Source organism: Emys orbicularis, chromosome 4, assembly GCF_028017835.1.
Source record: "Emys orbicularis isolate rEmyOrb1 chromosome 4, rEmyOrb1.hap1, whole genome shotgun sequence".
Lineage (NCBI taxonomy): Eukaryota > Metazoa > Chordata > Testudines > Emydidae > Emys > Emys orbicularis.
In genome coordinates, this window is record NC_088686.1 from 124,782,347 (window position 1) to 124,796,636 (window position 14,290).

Consider the following 14,290-nt stretch of genomic DNA (forward strand, 5'->3'; position numbering starts at 1 on the left):
GCCCTCTGCCCTGCACCCCCCCACACACCCCAGCTCTCTGCCCTGCACCCCCCCACACACCCCAGCTCTCTGCCCTGCACCCCCCCACACACCCCAGCTCTCTGCCCTGCACCTCCACACACCCCTCTGCCCTGCACCCCCCACACACCCTCCAGCCCTCTGCCCTGCACCCCCCCACACACCCCAGCTCTCTGCCCTGCACCTCCACACACCCCTCTGCCCTGCACCCCCACCCCTCTGCCCTGCACCCCCCACACACCCTCCAGCCCTCTGCCCTGCACCCCCCCACACACCCTCCAGCCCTCTGCCCTGAACCCCCCCACACACCCTCCAGCCCTCTGCCCTGACCTCCCCCCAACACCCAGCCCTCTGCCCTGCACCTCCACACACCCCTCTGCCCTGCACCTCCACACCCCCCCCATCCTTCTGCCCTGCACCTCCACACACCCCCCAGCCTTCTGCCCTGCACCTCCCCCCAACACCCACCCCTCTGCCCTGCACCCCACCCCTCTGCCCTGCACCCCACCCCTCTGCCCTGCACCCCACCCCTCTGCCCTGCACCTCCCCCCACCCCTCTGCTCTGCACCCCCACACACACCCCAGCCCTCTGCCCTGATTCTCCCCACACACACCCCAGCCCTGTGCCCTGATTCTCCCCACACACACCCAGCCTTGTGCCCTGCACCTCCACACACCTCTGCCCTGCACCTCCCCACCCTTCTGCCCTGCACCTCCACACACACACACCAGCCTTGTGCCCTGCACCTCCACACACACCCAGCCTTCTGCCCTGACCTCGAGTCGCCCCGCTCAGCCCGCTGCAGGCCTAGGTGAACAGAACCCCAGGCTGGAAGCGGGCTGAGCAGGCTGGCGGCGTAAGATCAGCATTTTAATTTAATTTTAAAGGAAGCTTCTTAAACATTTCGAAAACCTTGTTTACTTTACATACAACAATAGTTTAGTTATATAATATAGACTTATAGAGAGAGACCTTCTAAAAAACGTTAACATGTATTACCAGCACACGAAACCTTAAATTAAAGTGAATAAATGAAGACTCGGCACAGCACTTCTGAAAGGTTGCTGACCCCTGAGCTAATCACAGAGAAGCCACATCCTCAGCTGGCCCAGCTCCATTGACAGCAATGGCACGATGCTGATTTACCCCAGCAGGGACCCCTGCGCTCCCCTCGTCTGACCTTCTGTTTAACCCAGGCTGGAGAAATAATAATAATAATTTATAATAATAATAATAATTAATGGAGATATCCCATCTCCTAGAACTGGAAGGGACCTTGAAAGGTCATCGAGTCCAGCCCCCTGCCTTCACTAGCAGGACCAAATACTGATTTTGCCCCAGATCCCCAAGTGGCCCCCTCAAGGATTGAACTCACAACCCTGGGTTTAGCAGGCCAATGCTCAAACCACTGAGCTATCCCTCCCCCCAACCCATTGTTCCTGCCTCAAGCCCCTGCCTTGTGGTTTTTGGAAGGAGCCATCCAGATGCAGCAGTTGTTCTGATTGTTAATTTCCACCCCCACACACTAAGAAGAGGCGCTGTATCTGAGCTAGATTTCACCTAGAGCACTTATTCCTGCTTTGAAACAGAGCGAGGCAGCCCCACTTTTGAACCCAGCCAGGGAAATTTACCACAAAAGGCACCAAATCTCCTCTTTATTGGGCTGATTAGAACACACGTGTGATTTTACTCAGCGGCCGGAAATGCCACCTGTCCTGGGCGAAGACAATGCGACACGGGAGATTGACCCAGGGCTTACGTGGTGAGCCGGCCCCTTAGGGCACGGACCTTCTTTCTGTCCTGTGCTGGCACAGCCCCGAGCATCATGCCGGGGGCTCCTAGGCACTAGGGTAATAGCAATAATAAATCACCACAGGGCAAGCTGCCCCTCCCAGCTCAGGGTCCAAGCCAAGGGCAGGCTCAGGCCGTGGCTCCTGGGACAGAGGAAGGGAGGCCGTGTCAGAGGAAGGGTGGGCTCGTGGTTAAGGCTCTGGCCGGGACTCAGATGTGGGGTCAGTTCCCACGTTGGCCACAGACTCCCCCTGTGACTTTCGGCCAGTCACCCCGGCATTGGTTTGCAAAGGCTCACGTGACAATGAGAGGCGAGGCCTCCCGGCACGTCACAGGGAGCGAGATAAATAGTGAGAATCTCCCCCTTCCCCTCGCTGGGCCTCGTCCCCCATCTGTAGCAGGTGCCTTGTCTAGATGGCAAGGGCCGGCTCTGGCTATGTATGTTCAGCCCCACAGTTGGAAAGTGGCCGCTCATTCGGCAGGCCTGACTGGAGACACCTGGGGGGCTGGTGTTCAGAGGGACGGGCACCCACGGGTCCCGCTGGCGTTGGCTGGAGCTGCGGGTGCTCCGCACTGCTGGAAAGCAGGCCCCCAAGGGTCTCCGCTGGTCCCCCTCTGATCGAAGACCAGAGCACTGAAGGACAGAGCGGAGCAGCGCGATCGCAGTGCCAGGGATTTAATGACCCGTCCAGCGCACACGTTACAGCTCTTGAGAGGGCAGGGGGCGCACCTTGCCCCCACAGCACCAGACACCCCTGTAGGAAATGCCCCCGGAGTTCAGGCCCTCACCGCTCCTCCCCAAACAGCCCGGCGAGTCCTCCTCTGGCTCCCATCTGCCTGGCCCGGGGCAGAGAGCAACCAGTCAAGGCTGTGCGTGGGAGGAGATGGCGCTGTGTTTCCATGGTAACCCTCTCAAAGCCCACAAACGGGCAGCACCTCCCGGCTGGCACCGTTGGCGAGGGGGATCCCCGGCAGCGTCTCACAGGCAGGGGCTGGAGATGGCCTCTGGGAGCCAGGCGTGCCGGGCCCAGGGGAGCTATGCAGGGACGTGGCCAAGGCGTGTCAGTGGGTGGAACCGGCCTCTGCTCCCTCCGGGCTTTCCCTTCCCCTCAGCAGCTCGGCCACGGCCTCTTCCATCAGCACCATCTCCAGCTGGCAGGTGGCAGCCACCTCGGCTCTCATGGCCGTCACAAAGGATGGGTCGCGGGCCAGAGCGCCCAGGCCCCTGGAGAGCAGAGCCTGCAGCAGAAGAAAGGGATCAGCATAGCCTGGCTGCTCGGGCTGTGGAGAAACGACCTCTGGGCTCTGTGCAGCTGATGCCTGCGCTTCCCAGCTTAGCACAAACCCGTGGAGCTGGGAATGTTCACACTCGGGAGTGAACCGGGCCTAGAGCAAAGTGTGAGCAGATGCTCGGCAAATTCCCCATATGCAGCTCTGCCGGTGCGCCTCAATCCCGACCCACAGCCCCTGCTATCCCAGCCCTGGGCTCCCCCCAGCTCCACCGGTGCCTCGCAGTCCCGACCTGCAACCCCCTGCTATCCCAGCCCTGGGACCCTGGACCCTCTGTCCACCACAGCTCCCTCCTCTACCCCGCATCCTCTTCTTCAGCACCTCTGGGCTCCTCCCCTCCCTCCTCTACCCTCCCTCCTCTTCTTCAGCAGCTCTGGCCTCATCCCCTCCCTCCTCTACCCTCCCTTCTCTTCTTCAGCACCTCTGGCCTCATCCCCTCCCTCCTCTACCCTCCATCCTCTTCTTCAGCACCTCTGGCCTCATCCCCTCCCTCCTCTACCCTCCCTCCTCTTCTTCAGCACCTCTGGCCTCATCCCCTCCCTCCTCTACCCTCCATCCCCTTCTTCAGCACCTCTGGGCTCCTCCCCTCCCTCCTCTACCCTCCATCCTCTTCTTCAGCACCTCTGGCCTCATCCCCTCCCTCCTCTACCCTCCATCCTCTTCTTCAGCACCTCTGGCCTCATCCCCTCCCTCCTCTACCCTCCATCCCCTTCTTCAGCACCCCTGGTCTCATCCCCTCCCTCCTCTACCCTCCCTCCCCTTCTTCAGCACCTCTGGCCTCCTCCCCTCCCTCCTCTACCCTCCATGCTCTTCTTCAGCACCTCTGGTGTCCTCCCCTCCCTCTTCTACCCCCCATCCTCTTCTTCAGCACCTCTGGCCTCATCCCCTGCCTCCTCTACCCTCCAGCCTCTTCTTCAGCACCTCTGGCCTCATCCCCTCCCTCCTCTATCCTCCATCCCCTTCTTCAGCACCCCTGGTCTCATCCCCTCCCTCCTCTACCCTCCATCCCCTTCTTCAGCACTTCTGGTCTCCTCCCCTCCCTCCTCTACCCTCCATCCCCTTCTTCAGCACCTCTGGTCTCATCCCCTCCCTCCTTTACCCTCCATCCCCTTCTTTAGCACCTCTGGTCTCCTCCCCTCCCTCCTCTATCCTCCCTCCGATTCTTCAGCACCTCTGGTCTCCTCCCCTCCCTCCTCTACCCTCCCTCCTCTTCTTCAGCACCTCTGGGCTCATCTCCTCCCCGCCATAATCACCCCCCACCCAATCATATTAATAAAAACAGCACAAACACCACTTGTATTAGAGAGAGAACCAATGACTGGACAGACAGACACTCTAGGTACTGGATGGATGGATGTGTAAGATGGACAGATGGCTGGATACATGATGGAAGGGTCTGTCTCGGGATAGATAGATAGATAGATAGATAGATGAGGTGAATGGGGACAGACAGGACAGCATCACTAAGTGTGAAGAAGGAGAGGTGACTTACCCTGGGTTCTTTTGGCACCTTAGAGACTAACAAATTTATTTGGGCATAAGCTTTCATGGGCTAGAACCCACTTCATCAGATGCATGAAGTGAAAAAAAGTAGGCAGGTATAAATATACAGCACATGAAAAGATGGGAGTTGCCTTACCAAGTGGGGGGTCAGTGCTAACGAGGCCAATTCAATTAGGGTGAATGTGGCCCATTCCCAACAGAGGACAAGAAGGGGTGAATATCAACAGGGGTGAACACAGACTAACATGGCTACCCCTCTGAAACCTGGGTTCTTTGAGATGTTCTGGCCCGATGGGTGCTCCACCACAGGATGTGCATGCGGAGACGGCAGTCGTGCTGGCAGGCCTGCACAGAGTCACACCTTGTACTCTGAAGGAGGGAAACGGGGCGACGTATCTGCAGCGGAGGGGAAGGAGGCCGGGAAGGTGGAGCACCCATAGGAACAAAGCATCTCGAAGAACTCAAGTTATGTAAGGTAAGTCACCGTCCCTTCTTCGTCGAGCGTATGTCCCTGTGGCGCCCCACTGCAGGGCACTCCAGAGCAGTAACTCAGAGAGGAGGGGCATGCCACAGAGGTGAGTCAAGGACTGTTCGGAGAACGATATCACCAAAGGCAGCGTCCTCTCTGGAAGCAGGGGACATGGCAATGCTTGGCACAGGGCTGGCAGAAGACCAGTCGCAGTCCTGCAGATTTCTGCTATGGGAACGTACTGGATGTGGACTGAGTTCCAGTGGAATGTGCTGTCACCATGGGGGGCGGGGGGGGGACGCACCCCCATTCTGTCATAACAGGTTAAAATACAACCTGCAACACACAGACAACCCCTGTATGGACTAGGAACAGGTTGGCCCTTCATTCATTCTGTTAGCAACACAAGTAGCCTGGGAGAGGCCCTCAAGGACCTAGTCCTGTCCACAGAGAAGGCAAGGGCCCATCGAACATCCAGCGAATGAAGGCTTGAGACCTCTCTGGAGGCCTGAGGATGTGGGTAGAACACTGGCAGGCGAATCTCCTGGTTAATGTGATCTTCCAAGGAGACCTTAGGAAGAAAATAGGGCTGGGGACACAGTAGAACCTTGTCCCTATGAAAGGGTGGGATATGGTGTGTCAGCCAGGAGTGCCCCCCGCTCTCCAATTCGTCTTGCTGAAGTAATGGCGCCCAGGAATGAAATTTTGAAGGCGCTATGGAGGAGAGAGCAGGTGGTCGTTGGTTCAAAGGAGACTTTCCTTGGAGCATTAAGAAGCAGGTTGAGGTCCCACTGGGTCCCAAACAGGAGGAAACCAATTGTATAGAGCCTGGAGGAATCTGGCTGTGACAGGGTGGGCAAAAACCGAGAAGCCCTGGATGGGTGACTGGAAAACTGTGAGAGCAGCCACCTGCACTCTAACAAAGCTCACGGAGAGACCCTGTATCTTTAATTCCAGCTGGCGGTCAAGTATTTTGGAAAGGGAAACTTCTAGGGCTTGGGAAGAAGAAAGAGAGCATCAAGAGTGAAAGTGTTTCCATTCCGGAGATAAGTCTTGCCACTGGGCCATCTGCCAAACGAACTGACTGAATTGCAGCCAAATGAGTTAGCTCCATGGTCGAGAGAACCGTTCGGGAGCCAGGCCCTGGGGTTCAGAGAGGACGTATCTGTCATGAGGATCTTTGATGGTGTGCGATGCAAGAATGGGGTTCCCACACCGACCTTATGTGGGTCTTTCTGTCATGTAAGGGAATCCAACACCTTCTGAGGCACCGTGACCCCTTTGGACAGGTGGTGTCTGTCTGGGATATTTACTGTTCTAAACCACATCCTGGAGACATCTGAGATGGAGTCTCACATAGGAAGTCATGAACGTGCAGGAGGATGTATGTCCCAAGAGTGGAAGACGAGCCCTCATGATTGTTTATGGGCTGAACTGTAGCACCAAGATTAGGCCAGGTAGGGTGGAAGATGTCTCCCAGAATAGATAGGCTCTTGCTGTTGTGGGCTCGAGTGGCTCCTATGCAGTTTATCCTTTACACTGGAGTTAGTATCAATTTTTTGTGATTGATGCGAAGTCCTAGTTAACGCCTTGGCCATGGCTGGTTGGACCTCTTGGAGTGATCAACCCCTGATCAACCAGGTGTCCAAATATGGGAATACCAAGATCCCCCATTGACAGAGACCAGCTACTACTGCCAAGAGGAACTTCGTAAACACCCTCGGCACCGTGGAGAGTCCGGAGGGGAGAACTTGATGTTGATCGTGGTCCAATTACAAAGCAAAGCAAACACTTGTGGTGATGGGCGTCCTGTAGGTCGTGGGCGACGAGCCCGTGTCCTGGATCCAACAATGGGAGAATGGGAGCGAGTGTCACCATGCTGAACTGTTGTGCTAGAACTTAGTTGCTCAAGTTTCTGAGGTCAAGAATCGGCCTCCCGCCTCCGTCTCTCGCGGGAACTAGGAAGTAGTTGGAATAGAATCCTTTCCTGATGGATGCTGTTGGAACCAGCTTGATTGGCCCCAGGAGGAGGAAGGATGGGACCTCCACAACACTGGACTGAAACCGGTCTCTTTGGTCTTGTGGCAGATGTTCAATGAAGTGTGTACGTTCTGAGTATGTGGTAAAGTCCCATTTCACCACCCAGGCCCGAAATTGCCACTACGGAATTGAAGAGCAGCTGGTGAGTTGCTTTCTGCCCCATACGTCCAGTCTCTTGGATTCATTGTCTATTGGAGAGGGTCTAGATCGAGTCTGACGGCTCCTTTCATTGGCTGCTAAGGAATTAGTGTGAGGGTGGGAAAAGAAGTGCTCCCTCCCCTTTGGTGGGATGTAGTACTTCTTATCAGATCTCTCTCAGGTGGGTGGAATTGTGCTGGGGATAGCAATGCCTCATTAACGGGCGGAGCAATCTTTCCTTGGGGATTGATATTCACCAAAGAATGTTATGACTCCTGGACTTCCTCTAGCGGGATTTGGAGAGAGTCTGCCAGCCTCTTCATGAGTTCCTGGAATGTTTCGAACTCATCAGCAGAGGAGGGCTGGGGTGGCGTTACCGCCTCGGCCACAGATGAAGAGGACTCAGCTGAAGGAGGTGAGACCTCCTCAGGTGGAGGCTCTGACTCCTGCTGTGTATTGTCCGGTACCGAAGACGTGCATGGTACTGGGAGAGAGACAGCTGCTTGCCATGGATGGCATGGGACCAGTGGGTGCCTGTAATCTCTTCTTGGCATCCTGTGGAACTGGTCACCAAAATGGCCCCCAGGACTCCCATTGATGGGGGGGAGGAACAGGGAGAGTGTCCCCAATGACAGTTATCGTCTCTGGGTCTGTGAGACCTGGCGGGTTCTCTAGGGTCCTCCTTGGTACAGGGACCCTTGGCAGCCGGATGGTATGGCACCAGGAAGGATTCCTGTACCGAGACCTGAGAGGCTACGTGATGGCTCAGGTAATGTGGCGGATGCTGACTGCTGGAGGCTTGGGTGGGTTTTGGCCTGCAGGTGCCTGGGCTGTACCGGTGAGGAGGCTCTGACGGATCCCATAGCAATGGCATCAGGCTCATCCGAAATGATGAGATCTTCAGATAACTGAAACCTGGAAGGAGCTGGAGGGCGCTGACAGCCGCTGACAGCCAGAGGTGAAAATGTGGACCTTGAGATGGAGACTGCTGCAGTACTGAGGCGGATGCAGGGTCCTGTATCACTTCAGAGCTGGGGTCAGAAGCCGATGCCAAGGGATGTGCGGTAGCCCCATGCGGATCATGGTGCCACGGAGGATCAGGTACATGGTACCGACACCTCGATACCGGACTCAGTCGGAGCCTCTACGGTAACCCTTAATGGACACGAGGGCTCCTGAGAGTGGGTCTTATGAGGTGACCTACCCCTTTTCTCCCTGTCTCTGGATGGGAAGGATTGCTTTCTCCTCTTCAAAGGCTTTGTCTCCGTGGTCCCAGCTGAGGCTGGGCTGATGCCTGAAGGAGCCAGTGCTAATGCCTGGGGGGAAGCGGACCTCTCCAGAGCTAGAGCATGTCCCATTAACAGGACTGCTAGTCTCGTCTCCCTGTCATTTTGGGGCCTGCCCCCAAACCCCAGACAGATCACACACTTTGAGGGGATGGGGGAGTTCCCCAAACACCGTAGGTAACTCCAATGTCCGTCACTGTGGGGAAAAGACCTGTGGCAAGTCTGGAAGGGCTTAGCCCCTGGGGTGTTAGGCACAACAGATTGATCGGCACAAAGAAAGGTGCAGGAGTAGATGGGGAACCCCCTCTCCCAGAGCACAGAAACGTGCCAGATGAAATACAAATGAAAATAAAATATAGGGCAGGAAAACAAATGAGAAACGAAAATACGCGAGAAAAGTCTTTCCCGAGGTGAGAGAAAGGCGGGAAGCAGAACACAGCTACCCGCCGAAAACTCGGTCTCGAGCCACAGGCGGCTGAGAAGGAACTGAGTGGCGGTGGGCTCTCGCCTCCCTGTATCCCGTCGCTCGGAGCCGGCGCAGGCCCACCAGCACGACGTCGCAGGCTCCAGTCCAGGGCGCACACATCCTACGGTGGAGCACCCACCAGGACGGATAGCGGAAGGACTCATGAGGGCAACCTAGTTATGTTTGTGGGGTAACCCTTGTCCCCCCATTTCGCCGCCCTCCTGTTTCTGTCCCTCCTGTGTTGTTTTGTCCAGGTGTCCGGGCCCCGGGCTAGCACAACGCTGCAGTCTATCGCCCCCTGCTGGCTGGACCATGCAAAGATATTCCTGGGTCTGCTGCTGCTGAGCTACAGGCCTTAAAGCGGTAGCAGCTGATGCGTTCAGATCCGAGGTTCGCCTCCTCAACCAACCCCTGCTGATGACCCTGCCAGGGGCATGTCATGCTTCAATTACAAGCGCTCTGGGCGGTGGCTGTGTCTTTTCTGCACTCTCTGGAGCTGTCTAACTACAGAACATCACCGCCAGGGCCAGAGGGAGCGAAGAAGTGTTTGGGAAACCGAAAGCCACATGCAGATGGGCACAACTGGGCTCAGGCCAAAGGAGTCACGCTGCTTATGCCAGCCCTGGGGCCAGCCCAAGGTCCTTGCAGCGTCCATATGGATAACAGTCACAGGGGCAGCCTTGGAGGGGCAGTCTGCCAGCAGGCGCCATTCATTGCACCTACAGCTGTCCGGGGCTTCACAAAAGCTGTACATCTGCGCACAGAACTAGTCTGTGACCAGAGCTTTAGCCTGGGCGCCTGAAATCACGCGGCCCGATTCGCAGTGGGGCTGAGCCGCCCCCGGTGTCAGAGCGGCTCTGCTCGCTGCTGCTCTAAATCGCTCTCTGCTCTGTTCGAGACTCTAAAGTGCCCCACCAATAATCTGGGGTCAGATCTTCCTCTGGGGTAAAACAGCCTGGCAGCTGCACCGTGCCTGTTGCTGGGATTAGTCTGACATCTGCTGGTGTAAACAGGATCTGCGCCGGCTGTACTGGGATAGTCGCTTTCAAAGGCACTGTGCTCAGGGCCGGCTCCAGGCACCAGCTTACCAAGCAGGTGCTTGGGGCGGCCACTTCGGAGAGGGGCGGCACGTCCAGCTGTTCGGCGGCAATTCAGCGGACGGTCCCTCACTCCTGCTCGGAGCGAAGGACCTCCCGCCGAATTGCCACCGCAGATTGCGATCGCGATTGCGGCTTTTTTGTTTGTTTGTTTGTTTGGCTGCTTGGGGCGGCCAAAACCCTGGAGCCGGCCCTGACTGTGCTCCCACTTTTTTTAAGAGGCGCTGTATTCTCCTTAACCCCGCGTGTGCCCTATGGGAAGCACAGTGTAGAACAGCGGTTCTCAACCCGTGGCTCGCGTAGGGTGACCAGATGTCCCGATTTTATAGGGACAGTCCCGATTTTTGGGTCTCTTTCTTATATAGGCTCGTATTACCCCCCACCCTCCGTCCCGATGTTTCACATTTGCTGTCTGGTCACCCTAGGCGGGCCGCATGCAGCCCAATTAGTACACAGCTGCGGCCCGCTCAGCTGTGTGATAGAGGCCGCAAGGCGGGCCCTGGGACCAGGCAACTAGCTACCACGTGGCAGGGTCCAGGCAGACGGCTGCTGCTGGGCCCTGTACAGTGGGGTCCTGGCAGGGTCTGGAGTCAGGGTCCTGGCTGCCCCCCAGCCCCACACAGTGGGGGTCGGGGTTAGGGGTCCCCGCACAGCAGCGTCCAGGTTGGGGTCCCTGCCCCACACCCCACATCCAATTCTCCGCTTCTGCCCCCACTCTGTGGAGGGGTCTGTGGGCGGAGGGCACTGAGCATAGGGGTTTGTGGGGGGGTTAGATGGGGGGCCCTGTGGTTCTTAGCCTGTGGCCCAGGTAACACTTTGTGGGCCACAATGATAAATAGGTTGAGAACCACTGGTGAAGGGGTGAAGCTGCCTGGCCATGGGGAGGCATGTGCCATGCTCTGTAAATGAGACCTGGGCAATGCAGGCATCTGTTTTTGCCTGAGACCTGAAGGCAGAAACTGCACCCTCCCATGGTTAAAGGGGAGTAAGGTGGCCAGTGTCTGGCCCGACCCACACAAGAGTAAACATATGCACGGGTGCACACTCACATGTGCACGCACGCACAAGCACCCACGGCTTCACCCGGGCTCACAGTCCCCGAGCGCCGAGCTTCCCCCTGCTCCCCAAGTCACAGCAGCCGCGCAGTCGGGTTCCTCTCTTATGGAGACTGCGCCGTTTATACAGACAGCACATTGCCTTGTGGCCCCCGCCGCCACGCGCCCTGGGGGGCTGTCTCCGACCGCCGAGCATTACCGTGTGGCTGTGTTGCTGTTGTTGGTGTTGGTGTTCCTGTCTGGGGGGAAGTCATCGAGGAAGACAGGGGAGTCCAAGTCTTCACTCCCCACTTCGGTGAACTGCAGGGGTCTCTGGCTGGTCACGTGGGGCTGCAGGGGGCTGTTCCGCTCCATGAAGGAGTCAACATGACCGAACAAGCCACCCGTCCTCTGGAACCAAGAGGGGAGAGGTCAGAGCGGGCCTTGACAGTGGTGCTTCTCGAGGCTTCCCTGCCCGAGGCACATGCTGCCCGACGATCCGGATGGGTTTGGACCCATGGTGAGCCAGCAAAGGCCAGTCATGGTGGCTGAATTTAAGATCATGCACAGCAGGGCAGCAGTAGTAACAGTCCCAGTTCTTACAGAGCTGTTCTCAAAGCACTTTATAAATAGGGGGGTCAGCTCCTCACTTCACAGTGGGGGAAACTGAGGCACAGAGCAGGGAAGTGAGTTGCCTTAGGTTACCCAGTAGGTCCATGGCAGAGCTGGGAATAGAACCCAGGTCTCCTGAGTTGCAGCCCAGTCCCAGCCCATCCACTAGGCAGCACTGCCTCTCCTACCAGATAAACCCTCCCATACTCCCAGGCAGCTCTGAATGTGAGGGATTCCCTGAGGAGTGAGACTGGGCAGGACACTGTCACAGACTGCTGGCAACCTGGGTTGCCATGGTTATCATTACACCACAGCCAATTGGAAGCTCCCAGCATAGTGAGTGCAGAGGGAAGCTCTGTCAGCAGTGTTCGGTCTGTGCACATAGTTGTACACCTGGCAGAGGTGCCAATACACACTAGCCAGTCCATCCCAGGAACGAGCACTCTTCCATCACGTTAACTGGTTAATATCCCGCTCTGCAGTCCGGGGGGGTCAGTACCATTATCCCCATTGTACAGGGGAGGGGAAGGGACAGCCAGGGAGATAACACCAGTGCTGGGATTAGAACCCAGAGATCCCCGAGCTCAGGTCACCAGCCCACAGCTCCACCTAACACAGGGGTGGGCAGACTATGGCCTGCAGGCCGGATCTGGCCCACCAGCCGCTTTAATCCGGCCCTCAAGTTCCTGCTGGGGAGCGGGGTCTGGGGCTTGCCCCGCTCCAGCCAGGGTCAGGGGCCGCTCCACGCGGCTCCTGGAAGCAGCAGCATGTCCCCGCTCCTATGCGTAGGGGCAGCCAGGGGACTCCGCTCTGCACACTGCTTCTGCCCCAAGCACTGCCCCCGCAGCTCCCATTGGTCGGGAACCACGGCCAATGGGAGCTGCAGGGGCGGCGCCTGCAGATGGGGCTGGTCGTGCCTCCACATAGGAGCCAGAGGGGGGACATGCCGCTGCTTCTGGGAGCCGCTTGAGGTAAGTGCCGCCTGGAGCCTGCACCCCTAAGCCCCCGCTCCATGCCCCAACCCCCTGCCCCAGCCCTGATACCCCTTCCACGCTCCGAACCCCTCGGTCCCAGCCCAGAGCACCCTCCTACACCCCATTCCCAGCCCCTCATTCCCAGCCCCACCCCAGAGCCCACACCCCCAGCCGGAGCTCTCAACACCCCCTGCACCCTACCCCCCCGACCCAGCCCGGAGCCCCCTCCCACACCCTGAACTCCTCATTTCTGGCCCCACCCCAGAGCCCGCACCCTCAGCCAGAGCCCTCACCTCGTCCCGCACCCCAACCCCAATTTTGTGAGCATTCAGGGCCTGCCATACAATTCTATACCCAGATGTGGCCCTCGGGCCAAAAACTTTGCCCACCCTAACGCCTGGGAACAGAGGAGACGGTGACCCAGGACCCACTTAGCCAGTCGGTGACGTGGTTTCCTGTGACTGACACTCTCCTCTGTGATCAGGCCCATCTCCATGGACTGTGGCATCTCCCGTGCTAGTGGCTTTGTGCCCCCCAGCCAACTCACGTGCTCACACAGAGCTGGGTCCTGCCCAAGCGTTTGGCACCAAGCGGCCATGACAATATGACTATGATCTCGGGCATCATCACTCACCCCTGGCACCTGCTGGCTGGCCCCTACCCTGTCTGCAGCAGTCACCTCTCAGTGTGCTAGGCTCTGCATGGGACACAGACGGTGGGGCTGGTATGTGTGGGGTTAGAGGGTGGTACCTCCCACTGTGCTCACCCTGTATATCCCTTCCTCAATCGCTGCCTCCATCATGGCCCTCTCCAGCTCCTCCTCGGCGGTCAGGTCCCCAGAGATCGCTCGGTGTATCTCGGGCGCGGCTTCCTCTTCGATGCTTCTCAGACCGGCCTGGTGGGATGGACAGAGATGGGGAGATCACTCACGGGGCTGCTGGTGGCAGGGCGAGCTTTTCCTCACCGGGCAAGGGGAGAAGGAGGCTCAGCAAAGCCCCGTGGCCTGGCAGCTCCAGCTTCCTTCCCCGAACCCTCAGCCCTGGCCCCGCAACTGCCTTCACCGAGCCCAGGCTGCCCTGCCTACTTCCCAAAGGGGGCGCTCTGGTGCCTGCTGGTTCAGCAGCCTCTCCCACGGCGCTAGCTCTGTGCACTGGGTGTGGAGAAAAGGGGGACTTCACACAATGGGGCTGGAGGAGGGTTAACGGGCTGAGCCGTGGGGTGGGGGGTGTCTCTCTAGGGCAGCGGCATCTCTGCCCCTCTCGCAGGGCCATGGGGGCTGGCACATCTCACCTTGCACATGTTGGAATTGGATTTAATACCCAGGGACAGATGATCCTACACCCCGCAGGGAGGCCATGGGAACCCCGAGACATGGCTGCATTCCAGGTTGGACAAAAGAAATGCCCCCATCTCCCCAGGGGAGGAGTCCTCTGTGCTCGGGACATGCCCCCCAGGACCTCTGATGCAGGGAGACTGGACTCCAGTTTGAAACTCTTGCGTGGGGCTGTTCGTTCCATCAGCCAGAAGGGGGGGCAGGGAGCGACACGAGCCTCAGACCTTCCCCTTGTCCC

At 58.1% G+C, this 14,290-nt stretch overlaps 1 pseudogene; it reads right to left on the minus strand.

Annotated features, from left to right (window-relative positions):
- Positions 1-2,872: 2,872 nt before the first annotated feature.
- Positions 2,873-14,290, minus strand: part of LOC135877823 (voltage-dependent L-type calcium channel subunit alpha-1S-like) — a 94,232-nt pseudogene continuing 82,814 nt past the window's right edge.